The sequence below is a fragment of the Callithrix jacchus genome, chromosome 16, assembly GCF_049354715.1.
Source record: "Callithrix jacchus isolate 240 chromosome 16, calJac240_pri, whole genome shotgun sequence".
NCBI lineage: Eukaryota > Metazoa > Chordata > Mammalia > Primates > Cebidae > Callithrix > Callithrix jacchus.
In genome coordinates, this window is record NC_133517.1 from 66,144,524 (window position 1) to 66,166,238 (window position 21,715).

Sequence of the window (21,715 nt, forward strand, 5' to 3'; positions counted from 1 at the left end):
ATGGCTACAGAGTATTAAAGGCCAGAAATGAGTAAAGACTTTTTGCCACCTTTTCGTGTTTCAAGTTTTACTCACGTTGTATACTTTGGAACAGGGGATACTATATGATGTAGTGTAAGTGGAGTGATGTAGTGTAAGTGGAGTAATGTGCTGTATATGTCTATGTCAGACATCGTGCAGCATTGTTAAAACATTTACTTTTCCATTAAATGTGTGGATTATATTCAGCACAACAAATCTGGAAACATCCATGAATAAAAAGTACAGAAGAAGAAAAAAAAAGTCTAACACATTAGCTCAAATATAATCATGGTTAACGTTTTCATGAATTTTCTCACACTCATCAGAAAATACAAATTTTCATTACTGGAATCACAGTCCCTCCATGGACACTAAGACGAGGTAAGCCAGTAAATAAAAATGAAAGTCAAATTCAAGTCATGTCCAGGTCAGGAACAGAAATTCATCCAGGTCAGGAAGAAGTCAGGTATAATGGATGGGCTGATAACAGGTTCAGAAAGAGATTCAAGGTAGGCAGAGTCTGTCAAGCAGATACCAGGATAAAGGTTCAGAGAAGGGCTCTAGAGGAGTCAGACTAGTACCCCTGAGAGGCCCCCAGGAGGGACCTGGTGGTGACAGATTCATAGACTTAGGCTGAAGTGTTGGATCCTCCTGGTCTAAAAATATTGGCTTAAACTTCATGTCACTGTAAAGTCACCTTCTTTACAGGGCTCTTAATCTATACTCTCATTATTCCTTTAGGCATTCATTTAGTACTTTGTGAGCACCTACTGTGTGCCAAGTACTGGTATAGGTTTTATGATACAATGATAAAGACAGGCAAAATCCTTACCCTATGAGGCTCACATTCTAAAGACTGAAACAAAAAATAAGCTAAGAGATAGATAATACACATACAGTCATGTGCTGCATAACGACTGATCAGTGATGGACCCAGACGATTATACTACATACTATGGTGGAGATATAAAGAAACTGAAAAATTTCTATCGCCTGATGACATCAAGGCCATAATAAAATGCATTATTCATGTGTTTTTGATAATGCTTGTGTAAACAAACCTACTGCAATGCCAGTATTATGAAAGTACAGCACATACAATGTACAAACGTACTACTTGATAATGACAATAAATGACTATGTTACTGGTTTCCTGTATGCATTACACCTTTTAGCTTTATCTTAGAATGTACTCCTTCTACTTATTTTTAAGTAGTGAACTGTAAGTCAAGCTCAGGCAAGTCCTTCAGGAAGTATTGCAGAAGAAGGCGTTGTGGTCATAGCATGACAGATCCATGTAAGTTATTGTCCCCACAGATCTTCCAGTGGGGCAAGATGTGGAGGTGAAGACAGTGCATGGATAATCCTGACCCTGTGTCGACCTAGGATAACGTGTGTGCTTGTGTCTTCGTTTTCAACATAAAAGTTTAAAAAATAAGAAGTTTTTAAAATACTAAAATGCTTATAGAATAAAAATATAAAGAAATAAAATATTTTTGTATAGTTGTACAATGTGTCTGTGGTTTAAGCTAAATATTATCACAAAAGAGTCAAACAGTTAAAAATCGTCAATTAAAAAACATTTTAATTATACTTTAAGTTCTAGGTACATGTGCATATCATGCAGGATTGTTACATAGGTATACACATGCCATAAACTACGGTTCGTAAGCTAAGAAATTTTTAATAAATGCGATGCAATTTAAATGTACTGGGTTTATAAAGTCTACAGTAGTATACAGTCATGTCCCAGGCCTTCACATTCACTCACCACTCACTCACTGACTCACTCAGAGCAACTTTCAGTCCTGAAAGCTCCATTCATGGTAAATGCCCTATACACATGTGCCATTAATTTCTTATATTGTATTTTTACTGTACCTTTTCTACAATTAGATACACAAATACTTACCACTGTATTATAATTGCCTGATGGTACTGATATCATAACATGATGTACATGTTTGTAGTCTCAGAGCACTAAGCTATACCATGTATCCTAGGTGTCTAGTAGACTGTAGTACCTAGGTTTGTGTAAATATGCTTTATGACGTTCGTGCAGTGACAAGATCACCTATGTATTTCTCAGAATGTGTCCATTACATGATGCATGACTGCATATTTGTATTAGTTCAATCTGTTCTTTGCCTACCTGAGGTGGTCACCTGAGAACAGGTTTCCTATCAGTAATATAAGTGAATATCAGAACTTTTATTGTTCCCCGATTATATGAACAACATATGTTATTTGTAAAACTTTGAAAATAAAAAAATTATAAATTAATTTTACAGTATTTCCTTATTCAGCTATTTTACTTATTTGATTATATAATTAAAGTGTAACTTTTCTATGTAAATGAAATACAGTAGCCACCTGCCAGAACTGAAATAAAATGACCAAGAAGACTGTTAATTTTACTAGAATATATGCTATTTTTACTAGAAAGTCAAGAAGAGTGACACTCATGTGCTGAAAACGTTGGGTGATTGCTATACAATAATCTAAAAACTGGATCAAATACCAATATGCCAATAATTTGCCATATTTGAAGAAAAAAGATGTTAGAAATTACAAACAGAAACCTTGAAATATCTGAGAGAAGGTCACCATGCACCCACTCACAGAAAACACAAGGATAGCTACCACAGTTCAAAAGATTCAAAAAGGGGTAAGTAAGAGAAAAAGTAAACCTTTCACATTCTGAAATTGCTTTTCTTATCAAGATTCAAATCTGGGTGGGGTGGCTAATGCCTGTAATCCCAACACTGTGGGAAGCTGAATCAGATGGATCACCTGAGGTCAGGAGTTCCAGACCAGGCTTGCCAACATAGCAGAACTCCGTCTCTACTAAAAATACAAAAATAATTACTCAGGCATGGTGGCACATGCCTATAGTCCCAGCCACTCAGGAGGCTGAGGCAGGAGAATTGCTTGAACCAGATAGGCAGAGGTTGCAGTGAGCCGAGATCACGCCTCTGCACTCCAGCCTGGATGACAGAGTGAGACTCCATCTCAAAAAAAAAAAGGGGGGGGGGTGGAGAATCTTTAAAACTAAATGGTTCTGGTTATAAAAAGAAAATTATTTCTTATCAGTTAAAGCTAAAGAGACACAAAAAGCTAATTTGCCATATTAAGAAAACCAATAGAAATCATAATGTTAGTTCGGACCAGAGAGAAAAGGTTGATGAATGTCCCCAAATTCAAAGTCGTAAATGAAGCCAAAAAAATTATAATAGAGCATAAATGACATGAAAGACTAAAGTAAATAACTACAATAATAAGATTGTAATGGTAAAGACCTTCCTAAGCTAAAGAAGAGATCCGTAGCTTGCATATGAAAAATATCCTCCAGGCAATATTAATGAAATGGCATTATCCCTTAACACAACAAGTTATGATTCTTTTTACTCTCCAAGTATAAAGAAAAAAGTCCTTCAACTATTTAGGGAGAAAAAAGAACCAATAAAACAGTTTCTCTACAAAAAAGCTTAAGTTAACCTGGACTGAGATGTCACTTTTACCACAATTATACTTGTAAGTTTTAAGTAGAATATTGTCTTCAAACTTACTTTTTCTTTATGTTTTAGACAAAATGCTCATTTATTATTATATTTAATTGACAACCCATAATTATATACATTTATGGGGTACACTATGATATGTTAACATGACTATTTAATGTGGAATGATTAAAGCAAGCTAACTAATATAACTATCATTTTGAGACTAAAGAACAGAAGTACAATTTGACTAAGGGTTTTGAATTATGCCCATCTCATTTACTTATTTTTTGTGGTGAGACATTTGAAACGTACCCTTTAGTTATTTTGAGATATACAACAAATTATTGTGGATGATAGTCACCCTGCTATGTAAGAAATCTCAAAACATCTTCCTTCTAACTAACACTTTGTGCCCTCTCCTTCCCCTGTTCCCCAGCTTCAGGTAACCATCATTCTACTATCTACTTTTATGAATTTTACTTTTATAGATTCCATATATGAGATCACATGGTATTTTTCTGTACATAGCTTACTTCATTTAGCATAATGTCCTCCAGTTGTATTCATGTTGTCACAAGTGGCAGGATTTCCTTCTTTTTTAATGGCTGAATAGTATTCAATTTTGTATAATACCACATTGTCAGTCCTACTTTAATTATTAGTTATTTCGAATCACTCAGCTCAGCTCTCAGTAAATTGTGCATCTTGGAAAACTCAGTGTCTCAAGTAATGTAAAAAGTAGTTAGGACCCCAAATGAAATAGTGCACATTTTCTCCTCAATGAGTTCATGGAAGTCTGGGAGTTGCAGAATCACAGATAAAGATAAAACCAAATGTGGAGTGGGAGGATGAAGATACACACAGAATAGCAATACCTAATCACATAGGGCTGGGAGTAGAAGGAATCAAAGAATATTTTCTGAAGCAGATGATGCCTAAATTTCAGTTTAAAGTACAGCATGTGTAAAAGTTAAGCAAACTCAGGCGATGAGCCGGGGAGGGCAGCCCACGCAGAGGAACTAGCATGTATGTCACTAAATTCTGAGACTGTAGACCACAAGCACAGTTTGACTGAGGATTCTGAATTATGCCCAGATTCACTAAATGTTAAATTAAGTTTAGTCTGAAGCTGCCTCCTTATGTAATTTAAGTTTAGCCTAAATGTTTCTCCATACATGAAGAACTGGAACCTAATTGAATATGTGTAAACAGACTGTAACCTACTCTGGTGCCAATTGCTGAGTTTTGGCCACAGATTGCCAACTGTTTACATTGTGTTCAAATAAGGCAAATGTCAAATTGTAAATAATCTGGTTGTTTCTGTACCTCACTTATGTTTTCTGTATATCATTGTCTTTTCTGTCCAAAAATCTTCACCCAAGCAGCAATGCCAGGCTCTCTAATCTATTCAGGCTTGGGAGGCTGCCCAATTCATGAATTGTTCTTTGGCTAATTAAACTCTGTTACATTTAATTTCTCTAAAGCTTTTCTTTTAATGTATCTTTAAGCGTCATTTTCCTTATCGATAAAACAAAAACACTCTTGGTATTTTTGTGCAAATAAATTTATGTATTATGCTAAAACTAGTGCCTGATACTTGTAAGTATTAGTTACTATTGTAATGATGATGCTGGTGATTCTCTTCATCTTCCTCATCCTCTTCTCATGATCACCCAGTCCAGTAGATGTAGAAAGTTATATTTGAATTTTCATTGTGCCATTTCTTATTTAAACTTTCACAGGTTAATATATTTATCTTTGCCACATTTTCCGCTTTACTAAGGTAATCATGACTATTTCATGAAGTTTCTGAAGACATGAAATAAAATAATATATGTAAAACACCTGGCAAATAGAAAGGGTTTAGAAAGGCACATTGCCTTTAAGAAACCCGATGTGCTACTGCAAGTTGCAAGATGTAAGAACAAAGAAATTCACAAGTTTTGTTTTGAATCTTACATTTGAGAAACTCCAAGATAAACCTGGAAACCTATCCAACAACTTAAAGTGGTTCATCTCTTCCAACTGATTTCTCTCTGTGTCTCTTCCTGTTCTCCTTTTATTCTAAGGGCTACCCAAAAAGAAGTCCACAATCCTCTGTCTTTCAGAGAAAGATCTAGTGTTCAGGATGATGTGTTTTTGTTTCTGTTTCCCTTGTTCCATAGTAGATTTCATGCTTATTTTCCATTTTATTCACTTACAAATGTGATGAAATTTATCTACTCTGTGGCCTTATACTGTATCCACTAAGTGTTCACCAACCTTAGTGTCTAGATGCTATTAATTTGGATGATGGTTAGTTACCATTCTCAACGAGTAAATTGAGATTTACAGCTTCAAAGTCATCTGTAGATCTGATCAACAACAATTTTTCCTATGCCTATACCAGTGATAACATAGCCTGAAATAATACCCTTGCTCCCTGAGACCACAGTATTGGATGAAGTACCTCTCCTCTGGGGCCCAACACGTCCCTCTACCTTTACCACATGTAAGAAGCTATTTTGTGATTGTATGATTTGCTAACAGTATGCTGCATTAGACTCCAGACTCAATGATGGCAGAATAAAGGGCCGTTTTGATCATTTTTATGGTACCTAGAACATAGTACAATACCCAGTAAACAATGGGTTTTTGATAAAAATTTGTGTAAGAACTGATTAAACAAAATAATTCCTGGTTGAATTTTTATCTTTAGAAGAGTGAAATTTCTTCTTCACAGAACTGGAAAAAACCACCATGAACTTCATATGGAACCAAAAGAGAGACCACATAGCCAAGTCAATTCTAAGCAAAAAGAACACAGCGGGGGGCATCACACTACCGAATTTCAAACTATACTACAAGGCTACAGTAATCAAAACAGCATGGTACTGGTACCAAAACAGAGATATAGACCAATGGAACAAATCAGAGGCATCAGAGGCAACACAACATATCTACAACCATACAATCTTTGATAAACCCGACAAAAACAAGCAATGGGGAAAGGATTCACTGTTTAATAAATGGTGTTGGGAAAACTGGCTAGCCATGTGCAGAAAGCAGAAACTGGACCCCTTCCTGACACCTTACACCAAAATTAACTCCAGATGGATTAAAGACTTAAACATAAGACCCAGCACAATAAAAACCCTAGAAGAAAATCTAGGCAAAACCATCCAGGACATAGGAGTAGGCAAGGACTTCATGAACAAAACACCAAAAGCATTGGCAACAAAAGCCAAAATAGACAAATGGGACCTAATCAAACTCCACAGCTTCTGCACGGCAAAAGAAACAGTGACTAGAGTGAATCGGCAACCAACAGAATGGGAAAAAATTTTTGCAGTTTACCCATCCGACAAAGGGCTGATATCCAGAATTTACAAAGAACTCAAACAGATTTATAGGAAAAAAACAAACAAGCCCATTCAAAAACGGGCAAAGGATATGAACAGACCCTTTACAAAAGAAGACATATATGAGGCCAACAATCATATGAAAAAATGCTCATCATCACTGGTCATCAGAGAGATGCAAATCAAAACCACATTGAGATACCATCTCACGCCAGTTAAAATGGCAATCATTAAAATATCTGGAGACAACAGATGCTGGAAAGGATGTGGAGAAAAAAGGAACACTTTTACACTGTTGGTGGGAGTGTAAATTAGTTCAACCATTGTGGAAGACAGTGTGGTGATTCCTCAAGGCCTTAGAAATAGAAATTCCATTTGACCCAGCAATCCCATTACTGGGTATATATCCAAAGGACCATAAATTGTTCTACTATAAGGACACATGCACACGAATGCTCATTGCAGCACTGTTTACAATAGCAAAGACCTGGAACCAACCCAAATGCCCATTGATGATAGACTGGATTGGGAAAATGTGGCACATATACACCATGGAATATTATGCAGCAATCAGAAATGATGAGTTTGTGTCGTTTGTAGGGACATGGATGAATCTGGAGAACATCATTCTCAGCAAACTGATACAAGAACAGAAAATGAAATACCGCATATTCTCACTCATAGGCGGGTGATGAAAAATGAGAACACATGGACACAGGGAGGGGAGTACTAAACACTGAGGTCTATTGGGGGGAAAAAGGGAGGGCCAGCGGGGTGGGGGGGAACTGTGGAGGGATAGCCTGGGGAGAAATGCCAAATGTAGGTGAAGGGGAGAAAGGAAGCAAAACACACTGCCATGTGTGTACCTATGCAACTGTCTTGCATGTTCTGCACATGTACCCCAAAACCTAAAATGCAATAACAAATTTAAAAAAAAAAAAGAAGAGTGAAATTTCTTATTGACGTGTGTATGTTTGTAAATTCACTGTAAACACACATATTTAAGGCATTCATGGCAAGACTACATAATTTTTTAATAGCCATATTTAGACTCTCCATAAAATTTGTAATTCCTTGAGTTTTCTTTCAGTTATTCTACAATAGTAAACTTCACTGCCTGGTTTTACTTTTGTTTTTAGTGATAGTTGATAGCCACTAAGTTAGTTAAAAATTTTTTGTTTTCATAATTTTTATGTTATTGATGTTTACATTAAAATGTTTCTTTAAATGGTTTAACATTTTTAAGACATATCCTTATAATAACATGTTAATTTTCCTGAGAAATCATTTAGGATATTTTTTAATACAGATGATATTTATAAAATCAATTTTTATGGTTCTACGAGGATAAAATCTCAAATACTTAAAAGTAACATGATTGTGGCATATGTTTTTTTTCCTCTATAGATGTCATTTTGTCCTTTCATGATAATTACCTTTCCCTTGCATTTCAACAGACTTGCTCAAGGTTGTCCTCCACTAATTCTGGTCCCTTATCAAGTTGCCACTTTACTGGATTTTCCTCTACTACCTCCATTAAGAATTTTAATTCTGCTATTGAATTGTTTTATTTTTGTAGTCCTTCCTCTTTCTTCTAACCATCTTGTCTTCCAAGCCTACTGTCTTTGCATTTCAATTCGTTCTTGTTTAACACTTTGATTTATTTTATAGTGATCCTAATTTTCGGGGTTCTACTAAAACATTTCGTTTTCTAACATTTACCTCTGATTCCTATAAAAATAATATCCCTAGGTATGGAAATCTCCTAAGTGTTCCGAATGATCTTGCTTTGTTTGCTTTGTTTTTTACTTGTTCTGCAGTAGGCTTCATACTTATTTTCCAGTTTATTCACTTTCAAATATTATGAGAAATCTGGGGCCCTATAGTATATCTGTACATTCAGTGTTTACCAGCCTTGGTTTCCAGGCACTGTTCATTTGGATGATGGTTAAATACTAGTCTCAAAGAAGAAATTGAGATTTATGGCTCCAAAGTAATCTGAAGGTCTGCTCAAAAACGAGAGCTTTTTCTATGCCCATTAATCAATGGACTACAGTGGGGGGAAAAGTCACAAAACATCTGCTAACAAGTCTCTCTTTTTTTAATCCCAAATGAAGTGCTCCACCTTCCATATTCAGTACATTACTGTCAATTATTTTTTATTTTAAATATGCCTTAGTTGTTTTATAGAAGAAGACATGGTTGCAATGTTGCACATGTCCTTATCTCCTAGGCTCTCTTCTAGGCATTAAAAACATCATGATGAACACGCAGATGTAAACTTGTCCTTCTGAAGGTCATACTCTACTCAAGAATTGACCAGAATAATGACAGTTTGGTATGAGAAATCAATTCAAGAGATCTATTGAACAGCATTTGATTATAATTAATGAAGATAGATTGCATTCTTGAAAAATGAAAAGAGAGTAGATGTTTAAATGTTCTTAGCACAAAAATAGCAATATGAAGAAATGCCTATGTTAATTAGCTAGATTTAACCATTCCACAAAGTATTTGTACTTCACAACATCATGTTGTACATCGTAAATATGTACAATTTTATCTGCCACTTTAGAAAAAAATTAGATACTAAATAATCCCAAATATGATACGTTCTATGTATATGAAGGAGAACTAACTATGGACAAAGAACATGGTGACTTCTTTCAATAGAACATCTTAGCAAAAGAGAGAGATTGGCTCCATTTTCTTTTAGTTCAGACCTTGTATTTCAAATCTATAAACCAAAAATTAAGGAGGATTTGCTGCTATATTTTCAGAAAAGTAAATTTGGTAGGTTTTCACTGGCTATATCAAAATTTGTTGAAAATTATTTGTTTCTATTTTTCAAATTTGTGGTAATTTGTTAAAAGTTCATTGGATTCCAGTAATTTTAAGTTTTAATATTTGATGCTACTGACAATTTTTGTCTTTTTAAAATATATATATTTTTAGTAATAATTTGGAGAGAAACTGCATGAAGGACTGTTAGCCAGATTTATTTTTAAATTAACATGAAGTCATATTTAAGATATTTTAGGAGGTAAAATCTATAGGGGCTGCTGATAGAGTAAATTGAGAAACAGAAGGAGAAATTTAATAAGACTCTTAGGTTTTAGCAAAAGAACATGTGAGCTTAAGCTCTGAGAGGAAGTCTGGCCTAGATATAAGAATTTGAAAGTCATATTGTATTGTAGCCTATTGGTATCTAAAACCCAAAAGTTAAAAAAATAAAAAAAGATAAAACCTGAAAGTTGGAAGACACCTCAAGGCATTTATTTTCCTTATCATCTTGAAATATGACAAAAGCTAACCCAAATGAATCAAAGTTTGCTCTCTGTAGTACAACTTACACTTTTTAAAAGTAATAATAGCTAAGAGCAGTGGCTCCCACCTGTAATTCCAGCAATTTGAGAGGCAGAAGCAAGAGGATCACTAGAGCCCCAGAGTTTGATACCAGTCTGTGCAATATAGTGAGATCCCTGTCTCTACACAAAATTTAAAAAATAGCTTGGCATGGTGGTGTGCTTTTGTAGTTCCAGCTACTCAGGAGGCTTAGGTGGGAAGAACACTTGAACCTGGGAGGTTGAGGTTTTAGAAAGCAGTGATCTAACCACTGCACTACAGCCTGAGTGAAAAGTGAGATCCTGTCTCAAAAAATAAAAAAAAAAATTAAAAAGTAATAATAACTAATAATAATCAGCAAATACAATATTTCTCCTATACCTACCAAAGATCTGTCCCACACATTTTTCCTTAACCACAAACCCTGCTCAAAAAGAGTCCCATTCACCTTCAATTCTGTGCAATATTTGGTATATTTTACCCATCTTAGAGCAAATCAGTTTGCTTCCCAACATAATAAAATGCAGACTTTAACAAGTACAGTTGACCCTTGAAAAATATGGGGGCTGAGGTGCCAACCTGCCCCCATAGTTGAAAATTAATGTATAAATTTTAATTTTCCCAAACTTAACTACTAACAGCCTACTGTTGACTGGAAGTCTTACTGATAACATAAACTGTCAATTAATATATAGTCCATATGTTATATATCTTATAAACTACATTCTTACAGTAGAGTAAGCTAGAGAAACAAAAACATTAGGAAAATCATAAGGAAGAAAAAAACTCATTTATTACTCGTTAAGTGGAACTGGAGTATGATAAAGGTTTTTATTCTCCTTGTCTTCATGCTCCATAGGCTGAGGAGGAGGAGGAAGAAAAGGGGTTGGTTTTGCTGTGTCAGGGATGGCAGAGGCAGGAGAAAATCTAGTTCAAGCCTGTTTTTTTCAAGGTTCAGCTGTAGTTGATGATGCAGCAGAGGGTACTGTGTTTGTGACAAGCTCTGTGATTTCCATCACTTCTCACCACCCTCCTCAATTCTACTTATGCAAACCCTTATCCCTCACCATCTCTGTTACTGTGACTGCCTCCTTACTGGTCTCTATAGCCTTATTTTAGTCCTTTCCAACCCACTCTCCAATTTTTTATTAGGCTTGTTTGTTTTTCCTAAGGCAGAATAAAAAGCTCAAGGCTTGATTCTTACCTTAATAATGAGAGAAAATCACAACCTTCCCCAGAGTCTTCCTTTATAAAATGGGAAAGAAATGACTGCCTTGTATTCCTCATAATAGAAAAGGATAAAGGAGATAAAGTGGGAAAGTAACATAAATTCAACATGCATGATGGCACAGTGTACTATTTAGGGTGGCACTAATAGTGTAAGAGATAAACTATGGAAGTTATCTTAATAACTTATCAAATTATAATTTGTTTTCCTTAGGAAATAACCCAATAGGCAGGCATTGCAGTGATCCAAGGTCCCAGCCTTCTTCCTGCTCAGCCCCAATCACCACCCACAAAGGTCTCATAATTCTTCACTTCCTGCCACAAATAAGAAAAGGGAATGGAAGAATCTCCCAGGGGAAGTTTATAAGGGTCAGGCTTGGAAATCATGGTATCATATTCCCATCCAATTGGCTAGAACTCGGTCACATGGTCATACCAAACTAGAGCCTGATAAATATTCCTTCATTGTTTACATAGGATGAGAAAAAAAGGAACTTGGATGAACACAGTAATCTCTGCCATGCCATGATATTGCTATAATTTTACTGCGTGAAGGGGGTCGAAATACAATAAATCTCTATTTTAAAGAAAGTCAGAGTCATTTGGATAAATCGAACATAAAAACTACCAATTAGAATTTAAGATAAAATAAATGCCAAATTTTAGGTTCAAAATGCTCAGGACTTATAGTACAGCAGAATTTATTATGAGCTTACCAAGTACCAAAGCCTTTTCTATGTATGTGCTTATTTATTTCTATACCATCTTATTTACAGAAGAGAAACGTTCAGGTGAAATTAAATTGGACTAGTCACCAAAGTCCAAGTGACTACAGTGGTAGATCTACACTCAAGCCAAAGATGAAGACAGAATTGATTTTGCCCAAGGTTTCAAGGGAGAATGTATGACAAAATAAACATTTTAAATGGATCCTGTCTGGGCGTGGTTTCTCATGCCTAAAATCCCAATGCTTTGGGAGGCCAAGGCAGGAAATTACTTGATGCCAGGAGTCCGAGACTAACTTGAGCAATGAATGTAGTGAGAGCCACTCCACAAAAAAAAATTTAAATTAGCCAGGTATGATGGCACATGCCTGTAATTCTGGCAACTCAAGAGGCTGAGGCAGGAGGGTGGCTCAAACCCAGGAGTTTGAGTCTATAGTGAACTGTGATTGTACCACTGCACTCCAGCCTGGGCAAAAGAGTAAGATTCTGTATCTAAAAATAAAGTCAAACAAAATAAAATGAGTCCTAAAGGAGAAATACAATGCACTTCTCATAAAGATGACAGAGTGAAAAAAACGTTAAAGTAAATAAGAACATGTTACTTTCCTGCTTGAAGACGGCTAATGGCTTCTACAAGACTCAGAATAAAATCTAAACCTGTTTTGACTTCCAAAGCCCTGTGAAATCTGGTTTGTGACAATCTCTATGACCTCATCTTGTACCACTTCCATTTCTGTTATCTCCATTCCAGCCCCTGGTCCATTGTCCTTTCCTCGATTGTGCCAAAATTATCCCTCCTGTAGGGCCTTTGAAATAGCTACTTCCTCTGCTTGGAATGCTCTTGCTCTTGCCCTTCATGTATCTCAGACACGCTTTACCTGACACACCATTTTTCTCTATTATCTTACCCTATTGTAATTCTCTTTCCAACATTTATTGTTAACTGATATTTATCTCTGCCTTTCTCCTCCTCTTCCTTCTCCTGATTTCTTCCTTCCTTCCTTCCTTTCTTTTCTTTCTTCCTTCCTCTCTCTTTCTTTCCCTCTTTCTCTCTTTCTTTCTTTCCTTCCTCCCTCCCTTCCTTCCTTGCTTTCTTCCTTCATTCTTTGCTTCCTTTCTTCTTCCTTCACTCTCTTCTATTATAATGCAAACCTTGAAATAATGAACATGTTTGATGTCGTTCACAACCAGAACCACCAAGTATAGGTTCATAAACTACTTATTGCATAAATGAGTCCTATTTTGACAGGTTGGAGAGGTAGGAAGAGTAAAGAAATTAGAAACTCCATATAGCTTCAAGAGTGAAGGCAAATTATCTGTCATGTAAAATGTTGTATATTTTCATACCTAGCATTTTTCTCTTAAATCTGGATACATCATAGTCTCTCACTTTACAAGACCAAGATGTCTGTTGGCAGAATATTGTGTGTAGCTCTGGTACTTGTTTTTTCAGAAAGACTTAATGATATTTTAGATGTTCCCAAAAAGGGCAGGGGCCAGCAGAGGCTGCTGTACAATTCCAGACTAAAAATAGGAGGATTGTTCTGCCCTGCAATATTAGGTTTAGAAAACATAGAAACAAAACCTGAAGGGATTTAAAAAGAGTAAACATTTTTTTACTCAGCAAAACACAGAGTCCTATTTTCAGGCCTTTGTTTCGAGTTTGAAAGAAGGCTTATTTAGGGCAAATAAAATATAATTACCCTTTATTGTCATGTCATTTTATGTTTACAAAATTTTGATTTTTTGTTTTCTAAATATCCACACAGCGTCTGTATGGTGAGTAACATTATTCTTATTCTTTAAATCGAGGTCATCAAAACTCCGAAAAGTGGTTCACCCAAATTCCTTGAGAGAAAGAACCATGTCTGATCCATCCTTTTAGTGTCATTAGTAATGTTTTTTTCAAAAAACATAGGAATTCAATAAATGTCTATAAAATTGAATTAGATAAAACCTGAATAAAGTCAGGAACAGGAGTCCTAAAAATGCCTGTGCCATTGGTGCTCATTCTTTATCATTAGAGGTGAACACAGATAATTTATTTTATTTATATTAATTTACTGTTCCAAAGTCCAAAATTCCCTCAACTCTAAGTAATAATAAGCAGAATGAACTCAAACATTTAAATTGCAACCAAAAGATGTTGCCATCTGTAAATTGAGCCTGGTAAAAATTAGTTTCAAAAGCAAAGGTAATCACGAGATTCCTGTTTCCATTTCTTGATGAAATTATGGAATAGTATAAGATTCTTTTTCAAACCATTCCTGTAAAATCTAAGGAGGGCAGAGGGTCATAAACAAAAAAACTCTCCATTTGGTATGGTCAAGACTGAGTAAGTTTACTTCACCTTGTCTTTCTCACTAAATGCAACTGCAAACCCTGGACAGAATGCCTACAGCATCGATCTGAGGAGTATAAAAAGTAGTTGGTAGCAGGCAGATTGAGAAAGAAAACCAGAAATCAGAATAACACTAAACTGGGGATTATGTTCTTTTCCACCATCACCTGCCACTCCGGCAAGCCAAAAACTCATACGTTTACACCAAGTGTGGGCAAAAAAGAGCAGTAGTTTGCTAGGGCTGCCATGATAAAATACTACATAGCATCCAAACAACATAATAGTAGGCTTAAACAACATAAACGTATTAATTATCTCATAGTTCCGGAAGCTGGAAGTTTAGAATCGAGCTGTCAGCAAAGTTGATTACTTCTAGGGCCATGATTGAGGGATTTGTTTCAGGCCACTCTTCCTAGCACATAGATGGCTCTCTTCTCCCAGTATCTTTTCACATCATGTTCTCTGTACATGTGTCTGTGTCTAAGCTTCCCTTTGTATAAGGATATTAGTCATATTTGATTAGGAGGCTATCCTACTTCAGTATGACCTCATCTTAACTGGTTACAAATGCAATGATCCTGCATCTTAAATAGGGTCACATTCTGAGATACTAAGGCTTAGAACTCCAAAATATAAATCTTAGGAGCACACAATTCAACCTGTAACAAAGTAGAAGAAAACATCTCTTGTTGGTCCAAGCAGCAGGAAATGGATTAGAGACAAGAGTATAAAATTTCTGGGTTTTCTTGGTTTTTTTTGTTGTTGTTGTTGTTGCTTATTTTTTCTCGTACCATGGTCCTCACAATCCCGTGTTAGTAGTGGAAAAAATGACAGCAGTGGTGGGGCAGGCACCTAAAACTCCAAGAGAGGAAATATACTATTGACCAGAAGAACAACGGTATCAAGAGAATAGAAGAAATACCTCTTGCTGCTTTTTATCATTTTTTATCCCTTCATTGCTTGGTCCCTGATGCAGACTCGGTTGCAGAAAGTACATGGCAGAGCTGGCCACCTAAAACCCCAGTTTCCTAGAGAGAAAACCAAGGCTAAAGTGGGGGTGAAATGAGACATGGAGGCTGGGAGACAGAATGTGCCAGGACAATCATAATTAGGAAATAAAGTGGTCCCATAAAGTTATGTATAAACTTTTGGGCTTGCCTTCAAGTTATGTATTCATGGGATTTGGCCCTAAATTTTATACAAAAGGCTTTTAGAACTAAACTATGTGGTAAATCCCCATCTAGGTGTTAGATTTGTCACTGGATGGTATGCAAAAGGGACAGACCTAAATAGCGCTTCACAGGCTTTGAAAATTAAACATACATTGGACCCATATCCTAGAGAGAAGGCAGATAGGAACTTGTAGCTTGATACTGAGTCAATTGCTTGCTAAAACAAGCTAACAAAAAAAAATATTCTGTGTGAGATTTTTAAGACTCAAACCCTTAGAACATAATATTCAAAATGTCCAAGATATAATCTAAAACTATTAAACATGAAAAAACAGGAAACATCAATATCTCTCAAGAACAAAGATAATTAACATATGCTGACCCCAAGATGATATAGGTGTTAGAATTATTAGATAAAAGTTTTAAAGCAGTTATTTTAATCATGCTCTGCGAAGTAAGTGTAAATACTCTTGAAATGAAAAAAAGAATATCTCTTCAGATAAATAGAAGCTGTAACAGAAAAGAAAAACATATGAACATTTTAGAACTGAAAAATACATTAAGTAAAATAAAAATAGTCACCAGGTAAGCCCAAGAGTAGACTGGAAATTATAAAGGAAAAAGCTCATGAACTTTATAAAATATTGATAGAAATTATCCAGCTTTAACAATAGAGGGAAATAAAGATTGAAAAAGAAATAAATAGAGCCTTAGGACTGGTGAGTCAATACCAAAATGGCCTACATTTGTGTCATCAGCATTCTAAAGGAAAGCAGAGAGAGTGGTGAAAAAAAATTGAAAATATGATGGCTAATATTTTCCCAAATTTGGCTGAAGGGTTAAATAATGATCATAACATCTAATTATTATTATCATTGAAAGCATTGATTGAGCACTCAGCCTGTGCCAGGATCTGTTCTAAATTCCTTACGCACCCCTCTAATCTTCAAGGAAAAACACGTATAAATCTTTACCCAATGTCACAGAGGTATTAAGGGGTGGAGAAAGGAAACAAATCCCAAAATTCTGTCTCTAGAGAACAGGCTCTTAAACTCTCAAGTTCTTAGACCATATGATATTTCTAGGATTAATCTTTCCTCTGCACTTAGATTCTTAACATCAGCTACTTTGTTCTTCTATGATTCTTTTTAGTATGTATAGTTCTTGGTGGAGTAACTAAAATATGGAGACTTACACGTATTTGAGAAAGAAAATAATAAACAACTGCAATACTGGGTGATAGTGATCAGGGTGAACCTTAATTATCTAATAAGACTGTAAATTTCTCAATGAAAGAGGCTCCACTGATGCAGTTATGTTGCATGCCATCTAGCATGTTCTGACTCCCTTAGTTGCATAATTTCAAAAATTCGAAGCTTCACAAAAGAGAAATAAAAACTATACAATTTATATGAAAAACAATGTAATGGTATGAAGATATGCCTCTGGCATTAACTAGTTTCTTAATATTAAAAAGGTCATTTAACCTCCTGGAGCCTCAATACCTTTTATTAGAGAAGAGATCTAATCCCAACTAAGGTATATGATGAAGATGAATGAGTTAGTGTTTGTGAAAATGCTTTGGAGAACATTACAGAAATCACATTTTATTGGATTTAACTCATTTCAAGGCAGACAGAAATAAGTGAAATGCACTTGATAAAGAGTGTGGCAGCCTAGAAGAGGGAGAGATGAATTCCAGGTGTGAGCATTGAAAAAGTTTTGTAGATAAAGAAGACTACACAAGCTGGGGAGGATTTATTTGATACAACACAGGTCAAAGCCAGAGTTGGAGAGCTGGTAAACCCCCACCTCTAGAACTTACTTCTGACCTTCTCGTGTCCCTGGAGCTTGGTAGAGATATAATCTCAGGAACATGTTCAAAATCATCACAGCTATTTAGAACATTTTGTAATCCAAAAGGAGACATAATAGCAAATGGATGAAAAGCAGGAGGCAAAAAAGAGTGGTTTCAAGATGAGCAAGGATTTATAAAACGTATCTTTATATTTTATTTTCATAAACTTTGGGGGCTTTTCTTTTCTGAATTAAGCCATATTAGTGATTTTCTAGTCCAACTATTAGGGAAACCCACATTTGTGTCTACTAATCTACACTTTGTGCAAATTTAATGGCAGCGTTTTTCAAACTTCAGAGTGAATTAGGATACTTTGAGGAGCTTATTTTAAAAATAAACATAAAAAACAAATTCTCAGACTGCATTCCCAGTGCTACTGATGCAGTATATCTGGATGGAATTGGGCCAGGGTTCTTCATTTTAACACTGAACCAGCTGCTCCAGATGTAGATAGTTCATTTTTCTCACCCTGGGCGAGACCAATGTATGCCAAAGCTGGGAGCATAGTTATTGGCACTCGGAGCAACTTCAAAGCTGCTTGGACTCCTTTTCTTTTGAACACCAGCTTGAGGATATGGACAGAGAAGGAGATTTGAAATCCATATTGGACTTCTCCAGATTGCTTTATTTTATTCTCTGCATCCCCTCCTGCTCAAAAGTAAAGAAACAAGAAAAGCAAAGGGGAAAAAAAAGCCCACAGGATGCCATTAGTCAGCTTTTACTTTAAACTTACTTTCTTGGTAGGACCTGGCCACTGTACCACTCAGTCCAGGAAACAATGCAACCGTAATCTTTTTTTTTTTTAATTTTATATTGCATTTTAGGTTTGGGGGTACATGTGCAGAACCTTCCAGACAGTTGCATAGGTACTGGAACAGAACAGAGGCATCGGAGGCAACACAACATATCTACAACCATACAATCTTTGATAAACCCGACAAAAACAAGCAATGGGGAAAGGATTCCCTGTTCAACAAATGGTGTTGGGAAAACTGGCTAGCCATGTGCAGAAAGCAGAAACTGGACCCCTTCCTGACACCTTACACCAAAATTAACTCCAGATGGATTAAAGACTTAAACATAAGACCCGGCACCATAAAAACCCTAGAGGAAAATCTAGGCAAAACCATCCAAGACATAGGAATAGGCAAGGACTTCATGAACAAAACACCAAAAGCATTGGCAACAAAGGCCAAAATAGACAAATGGGACCTAATCAAACTCCATAGCTTCTGCACGGCAAAAGAAACAGTCACTAGAGTGAATCGGCAACCAACAGAATGGGAAAAAATCTTTGCAGTTTACCCATCTGACAAAGGGCTGATATCCAGAATTTACAAAGAACTCAAACAGATTTACAGGAAAAAACAAACAAGTCCATTCAAAATTGGGCAAAGGATATGAACAGACCCTTTACAAAAGAAGACATATATGAGGCCAACAATCATATGAAAAAATGCTCATCGTCACTGGTCATCAGAGAGATGCAAATCAAAACCACATTGAGATACCATCTCACGCCAGTTAGAATGGCGATCATTAAAACCATATTCTTTTCAAAATAATTGAGGACATAGTTTTGTTTTATTCCCAACACAAATGCAGTATGTGATACTCTCTTTATTGACCATAAAAAGAGAGGAAGAAACAATCAGCACCAAACAAATAAAATGAAAATTACTTCCTTTTCAAATTTTGGTGATGAAAAATGTTTCAAAGTACCCATATACTCACAGAAATACTAATTACCTTCTGCCTTCTTGGGGTAAGCACAGGGAAACTTGGATTGTAATAGTCTCATCAGAGTTGCATAAACTGCAACAAATGCAATAAAATTTCCCTAAACATCTGGCCCTGTCTACTCTTTAAAAGGTTTGTAAACATCTGATATCGTTGAGATTGGATTGTTTGATATTATCAGGCCTTAGAGTGGTGACTGTGGTTCCATTATGAAATCACATCTGAATTTCTGGAAGTCACCTGTGAAAATCACTCCCAAAGAAGATTATGCCCAGGAATCTAAGATATGTTGAACTGAATCAAGTATCTCAGGGAAAAGCTTGTTTCTCAATCCTTAAAACCTCCTGACTCCAGTGCTTAGATCCAGAGAGTGAATAAGGAAAACACTAATACTTAAGAACACTTACTCGGGAGCCAAGAGTGTGTTGGGAAGTTCACAAACATTACAGAGTTTGATTTAATCTATCCTACGAACAACCTCTATTCAATAATCTCTATTTTACAAATGAGGGAGCTGAGACTCAGAGAGGTTAAATAACTTGCTTAATGTCAAAGAGATGCCAAATGGTAAGGTAATAACTCAAGATTATCAGATTTATACTCAAGTGGCAACATTTAACTCAATCATCATCATGCTAAGAAGCCTTTTATAACCCATTGTCTTCCATCTGAGTAGACAGTCCTTTTTTCCCATTTTAGTTTGCACCTAGCTGACAAGGGCCACAGTGTGAATGATCTGTTTACACTAGTAGACTGTGAGTTAGAAAGCAGAACCACATCTAATAACATGACTTTGGCATCAGACATCACAAAATATATGTTCTGACTACCACATTGACTACCTGTACTTACTGTAAGTTTTGTTTTTTGTTTTACATTTTTGAGCTGCAGTTCTCTCTTCTGTAAAATGGGAATAATAATCCTGCCTTCAAAGTCACTATGTGGTTTCAATGAGAATATCTGTAACGGATTCAGAGCATACTTACTGCATAGTACTCACTCCACAAATAGTTCCCTACCCATTTCTTTCCCCACTGGCACAGTGCAGGATATATTGTGGGCATTCAGTAGGAGTTGGTGACTGACTGACACACAGATGATGTGGGACTCAGTAAACAGCACTCCTCTTTCCCACCCAAGTTCAAAACCAAAGTGAAATATAAGCCTAAGAAACAAGAGTCATGGAGGCCAAAAAAACCATCTGATTATTAACAAGAAGCTGATATTAGACAACGCAGCTTATATATCTGGGCAAGTGGACTGTCAAGATTAGGCAGATTTACCCACATTTTCAGGGACAAAAGTGGAAAACTACAAGCTTCTCCAGGTTGAAGTTACAGCATGATCCCTCCCAGAAAGCAAGAGGAAGAGTGTGGGACATTTGTGTCCAGTTCCTTTCACAAACTCATCTATTAAGTAAAGCTTCCTTCCTTCGCCAGTGGATGAACAAGGGGTAGGCAGTCATCTAAAGATGTTTAGGAAGATGCTTCCACACGAGGAGCAAGAGTGAAGAGTGTCTGCACTCCCAGCTCAACAGATTGGATGATGGCATAAAACCCATTCCCTACCAAACCCCATGCCACCATGCAAGAACTCAGGCCTCTCAGTACTTCTGCCCTATCCCAGGCTCCTCCTGGGCTCCCACATGGGGGGAATTAAGGAGCTAACAAGAGAATGAAAACTATCCTTGGTCTTATTCTGACCTTATAATTCAGTCACTGGGCCTCACCTTCTGTTCTCTTAACCAAGTGTTCACTGTATGTCTGCCTCTGAGTAACTGGGTCCCTGGTGTATTTCCCAAACCTGAGATCATCTTTTACTTCTCATTTTAGAGCTCCAGTGTCCCCTGGATAAGACAGTCATGCCTTCTGATGTGGAGCCCGCCTAATACTTATGTAGCTCCGATCACAAAAGTGGAAGACACAATTACCAGTTTACCTGGTAACTGGAATCAGGACCCAAAGATTGCGGGGGTTGACAGGATCAGGGAGCTAAACAGTGATGAAACTGAGGTTTCCTGATGTTCAGCTCAATATTATTTTGAGTCAAGCAGAGAAAAGTAAATGAAGAGAAGGAAAGGCATCATTACTACCATTGGCACAGCCTGATAATAGAATTCCATAAAATTTTGAGTGGTAGCGGAACACATGAATAACTGACCAAACCAAACAGGTCAGCCTTCTTATTAGAGAGATTGTAGAGATTAGTGCCACCATCAGCAACTTGAGAGATGCAGGGGTGGTGATTCTCACCACATCCCCATTCAACTCTCCTATTTGGCCTGTGCAAAAGACAGATGTATATAGGAGAATGACAGTGGATTATCATAAAACCAAATGGTTACTCCAACTGCAGCTGCTGTACCAGATGTGGTTAATTTGGTTGAGCAAATTAACACATTTCCTGGTACCGGGTATGCTGCCAATGATTTGGCAAATGTCT